The sequence below is a fragment of the Pinus tabuliformis genome, chromosome J (genome assembly GCF_031772625.1).
Source record: "Pinus tabuliformis cultivar Carrire ecotype Pingquan chromosome J, CPIR1, whole genome shotgun sequence".
NCBI classification, from domain to species: domain Eukaryota; kingdom Viridiplantae; phylum Streptophyta; class Pinopsida; order Pinales; family Pinaceae; genus Pinus; species Pinus tabuliformis.
The window spans coordinates 274258253-274269406 of record NC_142295.1 but is presented as its reverse complement, the minus strand read 5'-3'; positions in this window follow the sequence as shown (position 1 = coordinate 274269406).

The following is an 11154-nucleotide window of genomic DNA, read 5'->3' as shown; positions in this document are numbered from 1 at the left end:
AGGACCAATGCCAGTAAGACTAGAGGCATAAGTAGGGCCCAACGCAGTGCCTACATAATGGTGCATGATCTGTGAGATAGGAGGGAAACATAATATAGATAATTGTCACCTATTGCAGAAGTATACGCAGACATACCAGAAGTTTTTATGTAATTTATGCACGTCAGTAAGCCATGATGAGTGTATATGCATAAGCTTCTAACTAATGATGGATTGGACTCCTGCCTATAGAATACAAACCAAAATGCGAGCCCTCAGTCCGAATGTAGAGATGGCATGCTCTATATTTTAGGGGCGTGAAGGAGGACGAGGAGGAATGGGACCAGGAAGGGGTTGCGGACAACTAATTTGTTACAATTGCAGAGGGCCACGACACTATGCTCATGATTGTATGAATGTGACCAGAACATCATGTTTGTGCTGTGCTCAGTTTGATCATGAGATAGAATACTTCCCTACATTGATAACAAAGCTACATGAAAAGGGGGTGCTCCAACCTCCCTCGACTCAGAATTTAGAAATGATGAGGTCTGAACCGCACGAAGAGGACCCAAATGTAAACATAGTGCTTAGAATTGGTATCACGACAGTAGATAACAAGGGTAAGCAACCTGAAGAGAGTGCATGGGTTCACAAGGCTCCTGCAAGGGAACCTGAATTTGATTTAGAGCACACAAATGAGACAATCATGGAAGATAAGAAGAGCTTCATAGAGGCCTCGAATTTAGGTAGTAAGGATCAACCAGAATCAAGGATGGATCCTTCAATGCTCACTACCTTTTTAGAGACATGCATGAAATTGTTGCACTACAGTAAGGCGGTAAAAGGACTACATGAGCTTATCACAAGATGCGCGAGGGCAGGAAAACCGTGCATGGTCCGGAAAGTTGGAAAGAATGCATTGCGCACAAGAAGGGAAATGATATTTACTACGCAAATCAGAGAATATGAAATGGATCAGGTGATTCTGGATTTAGGATCGGACACGAATGTATTACCAAAACAGACGTGGGAATGTATGGGCAGGCCCACCTTGCAGTGGTATCCTATTCAATTACAAATGGCTAAGAAGCAGAAGATCCTACCAATGGGAAGATTGCAAGGTATAACAGTGGATATTGAAGGTCCGAGTGTGTTGGTGGATTTTGAAGTGATAGAGATTATCGATGATAGAAATCCCTATCCTGTGCTACTCGGCATACAATGGGCACTGATATGAATGAAATCATAAACTTGAAAATGTGTAAAATTATTTTTGAGAAAAAGGAACTACGTGTCGTAGTACCACTACACCCTACCGAAGGATCACAATACACTAAACTAGTGTGCGACGAGGATAGTGATGAGGATCTCGATTTCATATACCAGATAACTGTGTAAGAACAGGATTGGGTGAATCCAACTACAGATGGTAGTGTTTCGTGGGAGTGAAAAACCTCCTACACTTTACATTTGGATGAAGAAATAGAAGGATGGAAGAATCGGCTGCATGAAGTGACAACACTGAGTTGTAATATGATGATGAGATCACTGCTCTATGTGACAACAGAGGTACAAGATCTGCCAATGTATGATGGGTTGATAGCGGTGGAGGAATTTCTGAGCAATCTTCAAAGTGCAGTACTAGAAGAACACTGGTTCGATGCACTAAAATGGGCACTGCACACTACGCCCACAAGATGGTGGGGTACGCATCAAGGAAGTTTTTAATGTTGGTGCGAATGTTTAAGGATGATGCACTTGCGATTTGGGAAATGACAGCTGCGACTAACAGACAAATATGAGGGTTGGGATGATCCACGTTCGCACCTCCCGAAATGGACCAAGGTCTATGAGGATGAGCCACAACCTGAATGGGTGCAATTTTTTCTATCATACTATGGATGTCATACCCATGAATTGGTGTACTGAAAGAGAGCTCCGTCATGGTATGAGCGAATGGGATATCTTACGCGAGGGATTTCTGTAAACGTTCACGTTTGAAGATCAATGGTGGGATATTACTGATGATGCGCTACACGTGATAAAAACTGTTATTTTTAATATACCCTAGGAGCCAATAGAAGCACTTCAGCCAGAATGGGCGACACAGCTGAGCTGCGCGTTGGATTGGTACAATGTAAATGTTGAGGAGGAGGATGAGGACCCATAGAATATTAGCATTCCAGAAATGGAAGGATATCGTGAGGTTCAAGGACCCTCAATTGAGGATCCCAACATCACCGCGCTGCTCAAAACGAAGAAGGTAAATATTGGAACGGAGGCAGAACCAAAGTATGTGATGCTTGGAGACTATTGGGAAAATGCCAAGGTGGATAAGGTCATGGCATTACTCTGCGAATACCAAGACTTATTCCTGACGGTGGTTTAGGTGCAGGAACGAGTGTTAATCTCCCAAATTGTGAGATTATACCTTCAACTTCTGTTTGCAGGTGTAATTGTTGGTTCGATGCACTCTCTGTCATCCACTGAAAACTTTAGAGCTTTCTCTAAGCTAGCAAACCCCTCCAAAAGTCGCAGAGTTCCGCTAAACTTCTAGTAGTCTGGACTCGACGGTAACACAAACCATAGTTTAATAAAATTTGAAATTCACCTTCTAAAAACTCATCGAAAATTCTTCACTGTTGATCTATTCAAGGTCCAATGGTCACATCACTTCCCAACTTCAAACTTGCTTCTATTTTGTCAACCATCGATCTCACTCCACCAAATCTATGGCTCACACGTATATCGGCCCGTTAACTTGCGCACTCCAAATCCGCCAAAAAAGTGGTTTCCCTCTCTCTCCTTGTTGCTACATGTCACTGTGTGTATGGAATTGGAGCCAATGGGAGAATTACCATTTACAGCCTTTCCTCTGCCCAAAATCCACTTTTGAGTTTCTCCAACCACTCCTACTTGTTAACTATCAGGTAACTTCCTCGTCCGAACACCATTGATCTATCTCAACCGAGATCTATCGGTCCATAATCAACCTTCATGTGCTGCATCCTTCGTAACCCTCCACTGATCTCTACCATCCACTCAACACACTTTGAATTCATGAGAAACTTAGTTAAAAAGAAAAACATGAAATTTAACACAGTCAACACAATCTCATTCAATCTCACAGAACAACAATTAAACTTTGAATTTCACAATAACACAGAAATTTCGAAGAAGATTATCCTTTGGGATTTGACAGGGAATTTCTCATCCACATACACAGAAACTAAATTTTCCGAATTTACTAGATTCACTCCAGGAAAGACAAATTTCTTCAACAGTCAAAATCCTCTTACAATAGTGTCAAAATTACATAAGTACTGGTTCATCCTAACAACCAGATCCTAATTCAAAGGCTAAAACTTATTAACCCTATCTGTCCTGTGAGGCATTCTCCTTGAGAATCTCCACTACAGCTAACTAACTAAAATTTATTACATCATGATCAAATCCTATATTATAGTTCTATGCTTAGCTAGAAAAACATGGAAATTGATGGATAAAGGATCCCACTCCTTTGCTTGTAATATTTTTTTGTATTTTTGGAAAAATTCCTCGAATTCATCTTCAAGCCTTATGCTCCTGCATCAAACTCCTAAGGACAAAATTATTTCTGGGCTCCTGTCAATGAGCTCTTCTACAGAACTACCCAATTTCTATAACATGTTTTTGGTTACCCAAGTAGCTTCAGAAATTGGTTGATCCTTCCATATGACCAAATACTGAAATTACTCCTGTCCTCTAGTTTTCTTGAACACTTTTTTGTCTAAAATCCTTTCTGGCTATAATTCCTTTGTTGGAGGTAACTGTTTTACCTAGTCAATTTCCTATATCTCTTGGTCTTCTTCTATATCATTTTCAATTTCACCTTAATACTTTTACAAATCAACAACATTGAAAATTGGAGATATTCCAACATCAGGGTATAATTCAATTTCATATGAATTTGCAGAAAATTTCCTTAATACTCTGCATGGTCCAATTTTCTTGAACTTCAGTTTATTGTACTCCCTCTTTGGAAATCTTTGCTTCCTTAGGTGTGCTAAAACCAAATCTCCAACTTCAAAGTTCACTTTCTTCTTCTCATGTCTGCTCTATTTTTGTACTTGATGTTTCTATCCTATAGCTATTGTTTAACCTATTCATGTATTTCTTGTATTTCTAAAGAAAAATCTTCTCCCTCTGCACTTCTCATCTCATCTTTTCCTAAGTTTCTTAACTCAAGCACTCCTCCTGGATGCATTCTATAAACTATATGGAATGGACTCTACCATGTAGTCCTGTTAGTTGAGTCATTATATGCATATTCAGCCTATGCCAAGACTTGATCCCACTACTTTGGATTTTATCCAGTAACATTCCTTAAAATATTACCTAAACTCCTGTTCACAACTTCAATCCATCCATCAGTCTGTGGATGATAGGCAGAACTAAAACTCAATTTAGTTCCTAGCTTCTTCCATAGTGTCCTCCAAAAATGTCCAACAAATTTGGAATCCCTGTTTGAGACAATACTCTTGGCAACCCATGCAATCTTACAATCTCCTTGAAAAACAAATTAGCAATGTGAGTAGCATCACTAGTTTTATAACATGGAATAAAATGTGCCATTTTTGAAAATCTGTCCACTACAACAAAAATTGAATCATTTCCTCTTTGAGTCTTTGATAAGCCCAAAGCAAAATCCATACTTACCATATCCCAAGGCCTATCTGGAATTGGTAATGGAACATACAAAACTATGTTTTGGCTTCTTCCCTTTTCATATTGACAGACTTTACAAACTTTCACATACCTTTCCACTTCAGATTTCATTTTTGGCCATAAATAAAATTTGTTCAATTGCTCATAAGTCTTATCTATACCAAAATGTCCTACAAGTCCCTCATAGAACAATTTGGTATGCACAACTAATTTCTCTTTAACAACAATCCATCTTGTAAGAAATAATCCAACCATTTATTCCTATCCATAAAAATAAGATTCTTACAAGCTTCAAATGCCTCTTTAAAATCTAAATCTGTCTCATACAATTCTTTAAGAAAATCAAAACTCAACACTTGAATTTGACTCTCTTGAAATAATGTATTTCTCCTACTTAAATCATCTGCAACTTTGTTTGATTGTCCATTTATATGCTTTAAGACAAAATGGAAACCCTGAAGATACTCTACCCATTTGGCATGTTTCCGGTCAAGCTTTCATTGTTGCATAATATATTGCAATGCATGGTTCTCTGAATCAAGTATGAACTCCTTTGACATTAGATAATGTCCCCACTTCTTCAATGACTGCATAACTACATAAAACTCTTTATCATAAGAAGAATACTTCTTATTTTAATCATTAAGATTTTTAGTAAAATAAGCTATAGATATGTCTTCCTAACTTAAAACAACACCAATAGCTTCTCCACTGGCATCACATTTCACTTGGAAAGGTTTACTAAAATAAGGTAGAATCAAAATAGATTTTTTAGCGATCTTCTTTTTCAACAACTGAAAATTATTTTCTGCTTCACCAATCCATCTAAATGGTTTTTGATCCTTCTTTATAGTCTCAACAATAGGATCATTGATCTTACTAAAATTCTTTATGTATTTCCTATAAAAACTGGCAAGAGCATGAAAACTTCTTACCTCAAAAATACTTTTAGGTGAAACCCACTCCATGATTTCCTCGATCTTCTCTAGATCCATCTTCAACCATTCAGCGGAAATAAAAAAACCCAAATACACTAATTCCTCTTTCATGAATGAACATTTCTTCAAATTCAATAATAATTTTTCTTGTTGTAACCTTTGTAAGACATAATTCAGATGTCTCATGTGCTCCTCCTTAGACCTGCTGTAAACTAATATATCGTCTAGATATACTATTAAAAATTTACCAATAAACTCTTTAAGAACTTCATTCATGAGTCTCATAAATGTACTTGGTGCATTTGACAACCCAAAAGGCATTACTCTCCATTCATACAATCCTTCATTTGTCTTAAAAGTAGTTTTCAACTCATCTCCTTCTCTTATCCTTATCTAATGATACCCACTCTTAAGATCTAGTTTTGTAAAATACTTTGCTCCGCTCAAGCAATCCATCAAATCTTCAATTCTAGGTAAAGGAAATCTATATCTAATTATGATTTTATTGATGGCTCTTGAATTAGTACACATTATTTGGCCTCCATCTTTCTTTGGACTCAACACTGTTGGTACTGCACAAGGACTCAAACTTTCGCTTATCAGTCTTTTGTCAAGCAGTTCCTGAACCTACTTTCTAACCTCTTCATTTTCTATGGGAGTCATTTTGTAAGCTACCTTGTTTGGTAGATTTTCTCTTGGAATCAAATCTATATGATGGATAATCCTTCTAATGCGTGGTAACTCATTAGGCAAATCATCGGCAATGGTATCACAATAGTTGTCCAGCATTTCTTGAATTTCAATGGGTAACTTGGAAACTTTAGTAGAATTCATTATTACTTTGGGCTTGCAAATTACAGAAAAATTTACCTCATTTTCTTCAATCTATTGTAAGTATTCCTTTCCTCCTAGTAGTAGAGTTTTTGGATTAGTCTTCTTTCCTAATGCATCCTCTTCTTCCATAGGCAGCAATGTATGATTGACACCATCTTTACCAAACTTATAGGTCTTTCTTTTCCCATCATGCATAGCTCCTCTGTCATATTGCCAAGGTCTCCCAATCAATATGTGACACACATCCATGGGCATCACATCACATACAATTTTATCCTTATATTTTCCCAACTGCAATGCCACCTCACACTGTTCATTCACTAACAATTGATGTCCCTTTTGTAACCATGACACCTTGTAAGGTGTTGGATGTCTCATTGTCTTCAACTTAAATTTCTCTACCACTTTTGTAGAGACCAAATTATCAGTGATACCATTATCAATAATCATCTCACAGCATTTCCCTTGAACCTTACACACTGTTCTGAAAAGTCTTCCTTTGTGATGGTTCAACTATCTCCTTTGCTGGCTTGAGCAAAACTTTATTGACTACCAAAGATTCTTCTCTCTCTCTAGTACATCTTCTTCTTATGTCACTGCTACTGCTTCTTCCTCAACTTGAGAAACAATTGCATTCCTCTGACTTTTTCCTACATTCTCTGGGCACTCAAAAGCTCAGCATCCTAGTTTGTTACATCTATAACATCTTACTTCTCTTCCTCTACCTCTAGAAGAACTCCCTCTACCACTTGCATCACCTCCTGTGAGTACATGTTGACCTGATCTGCTACTAGCTCCATCTATAGGTGTTGTAGATCTTCCGCTACCACCTAATATTCCCCTTCCTTGGAAAGTACCTCTATTTCTAGCAGACTGCTTCCTCAAGAGTTATTCTTCAGCCTTAAGTACCATCTGATAAGCCTCTTCTACTGTTTTAGGAGATGGTACACTTATCTCATCCTGAATTTCCATCCTAATACCATTCACATATCTGGCAACCTTCTCATCTATATCTTGAATCTGTCCTACTCTTATGCTTAGTTTATAGAATTCCTCTATGTTTTCCTTTACTGTCATAGATCTTTGTGTAAGATTCTGCATTAGTATAAATAGTGTTCGCTGATAGTCACTTGGAAAAAACTTACATTTCAGTTTTTCCACCATCCATTTCCAATTCTTAAATGGTTGTTTGCCAAGTCTTCTTCTCTCAGCCTGCACTGCATCCCACCAAAGTGATGCATGCCCCTTTAGATTTGTGACAACAAAATTCACCTTCTTTCCTTCATCTGTTTCTTCATAATCGAAGAATTTCTCCATATTGTTTATCCAGTCTATCAATTCCTCGGGGCTTAAGCTTCCTGTGTAGGTTGAGACTTCAAGTCTAGGCTTGGATGTGGATCTTAATACTAACCTAAAGAATCTCATTTCATGAGTTACATCTGGAGGTTCTTCTTCTGCAGCTTCAACTTCAGGTTCACTGACATCTCCAGTATCTGCATCTCTTCCCATTTCTACTGCCTCAAATCTAGCTTTCATCTATTGCATAGCTTCCAACACTTTAGCATTTGAAAATGGTCTGCCTCTTCTACCACGTCCTCGTCCTCTTCCAACTCTAAAATCCATATTGGATTTCCTTCTCTTGCTTCTGAGATTCAATTCAATGTCAACAGGTTGCTCTGATACCACTAATGACGACAGTCTTAGTGCAAGGAGTGTTAATCTCCCAAATTGTGAGATTATATCTTTTACTTCTATTTGTAGGTGTAATTTTTGGTTTTATGGGCTCTCTGTCATCCACTAAAAACTTTAGAGCTTCCACTAAGTTAGCAGACCCCTCCAAAAGTCGCAGTGTTCCGCTAAACTTACACTAGTCCGGACCCAATAGTAACACAAATCATAGTTTAATAAAATTTGAAATCCACCTTCTAAAAACATGTCGTCTCTTCTTCACCATTAATATATTCATGATCCAATGGTCACATCACTTCCCGACTTCAAACTTGCTTCTCGTTTATCAATCGTCAATCTCGCTCCACCAGATATAACAATTCACACCTATATCGACCTGTTAATTTGCACACTCCAAATCTGCCTGAAAAGAGGTTTCCCTCTCTCTCCTCACTGCTACATGTCACTATGTGTATGGAATCGGAACCAATGGGGGAATTACCATTTGCATCCTTTCCTTCGCCCGAAATCCACTTGTGGATTTCTCCAACTGCTCCTACTCATTAACTGTCAGGTAACTACCTCACCGAAACACCATTGATCTATCTTGACTGAGATCTATCGATCCAAAATCAATCATCATGCGCTGCATCCTTAGTCTTCCTCCGTTGATCTTGACCATCCACTCAACACAGTCAAAATTCATGAGAAAATCAGTTAAAAAAAAAAAAAAAGAATTTAAAACAGTCAAAACAATTTCATTCAATCTCATAGAACACCAATTAAACTTCGAATTCACAATAACATAGAGATTTCATAGAAGATTATCTTTTGGGATTTGACAGGGAATTTCTCATCCACATACACAGAAACTAAATTTTCCCAATTTACTGGATTCACTCTAGGAAAGCCAAATTTCTTCAACAGTCAAAATCCTCTTACAATAGTGTGAAAATTACAAAAGTAATGGTTCATCCTAACAACCAGATCCTAATTCAAATGCTAAAATTTATTAACCCTATCTGTCCTACAAGGCATTCTCGTCGAGAGTCTCCACTACAGCTAACTAACTAAAATTTATTACATCATGATCAAATCCTATATTCTAACTCTATGCTTGACTAGAAAAACATGGAAATTGATGGCTAAAGGATCCTACTCCTTTGCTTCTAATATTTTTTTGTATTTTTGGAATAATTCCTCAAATTCGTCTTCAAGCCTTATGCTCCTGCATCAATTCTTGACCAGAATTACGGATTTAAACGGGATTATTGGAAATTTGGGAATGATGAATATCAACTTAAAGCCCAGCATGAAGCTAGTCAAGTAGAGGCCTTACCATTTGAATCCAATGTACAAAGAAAAGGTTCGCAAAGAATTAGACAAAGTGCTCACAGCCATAATTATTGAGTTGGTGGAAGAATCTGATTGGTGAGCCCTATGGTAGTACAGGAGAAAAAGCAGAAGGGCGAAATAAGAATATCTATGGACCTCAGGAAGCTGAATGACGCCTGTGTACATGATCCATTCCCAACACCATTTACAGATGAAGTAGTGGAAAATTTTGGCGGACAAGAGGTGTACTCCTTCACGGATGGATTCTCGGGGTACCACCACATTGAGATCGTGCAGGAAGACAGGAGAAAAATGACCTTCGAGACAGAATGGGACTGCTCCAAATACACGGTTATGCCGTTTGGATTGAAAAATGCGCAAGCAATCTTTCTGCGCATCATCATCACCGCGTTCAAAGAATAAATCCACATGTTCTTGGAGGTTTATCTGGATGATTGCACTGTTTTTGGGTTTGTGAAACACCATGTACCAAGTTTATGCTTGATGTTGGATACTTGTCGATGAAACCAGATTACACTAAACCTTAAGAAGTGCACTTCCCTTGTTCCCTCTGGGAATCTGTTAGGACACGTGGTCTGCAAACAGGGTTTGATGGTGGATCCTACGAAGATTGCAATGATTCTAAATTTGGAAGCACCGTGAAGTGTTAAATCGCTGCACACTACCTTGCGACACACAGGATACTACAAGAAGTTTATCTAAAGCTATGCCCAAATTACTGTGCCGATGGAGAAACTATTGAAAAAATATGTCACATACTACTGGAATGATGATTGTATGAAGAGTCTGGATGTTCTAAAACGGAATTTGGCATCCACTCCAATCTTGGTTTTTCCAAAATGGGATGTGGAGTTTCATGTCCACGTGGATGCGTCGTGTATCGCGCTCTGAGCAATACTTACCCAAGAAGGTGGTGAGGGCTTGGACCACCCTATTGCGTTTGCAAGTCGTAGATTATCAAAAGCCAAAAAGAACTATTCCACAACCGAGTGCGAGGGGTTAGCAATGGTCTATGCGCTCCAAAAGTGTTGACACTATTTTCTGGGAGGACATTTCAAGATGTATGCCGGTCATTCCGTGCTAAAATATCTGGTCAACGAGCCTGTGTTGAGGGAGCGCATATGAAGGTGGCTCTTATTGTTCCAAGAATATGATTTTGAGGTTGTAGTAAAGCTTGGACACCTGAACGCAGGACCGGATCATCCATCACACATTGAGACGGGTGAGGAATCCACTAATCTGGAGGAAGGACTACTTGATGCCCTACCTTTTGCGACACGCGTTACAGATGGACACTTCAAAGATATAATCTATTTTTTGACAACAGGGACTCCACCGAAGGAATACTCCATCCAGTAGGAGTTAGTGGTGCGCACCACAGATTTTTCCGTCATCACGGGGCGCCTATAAAAAATGGGGAATGATGAAATATTGCAACGATATGTACCTGAATTTGGGCGAAGTAAGATCCTCGCAGAAGCGCATGGGGGCGTTGTAGGAGGACACTATACAAGAGATGCAACCACATAGAAAATCCTTTGCACAAGGTTATGGTCGCAAAATCTGTAGTAGGATTCGAAAGTGTATGGTAAGTCTTGCGATGTATGCCAAAGGACTGGGAAACCATCACGAAGGGAAGAGATGCTGCTGAATCCACAAATGACACTGC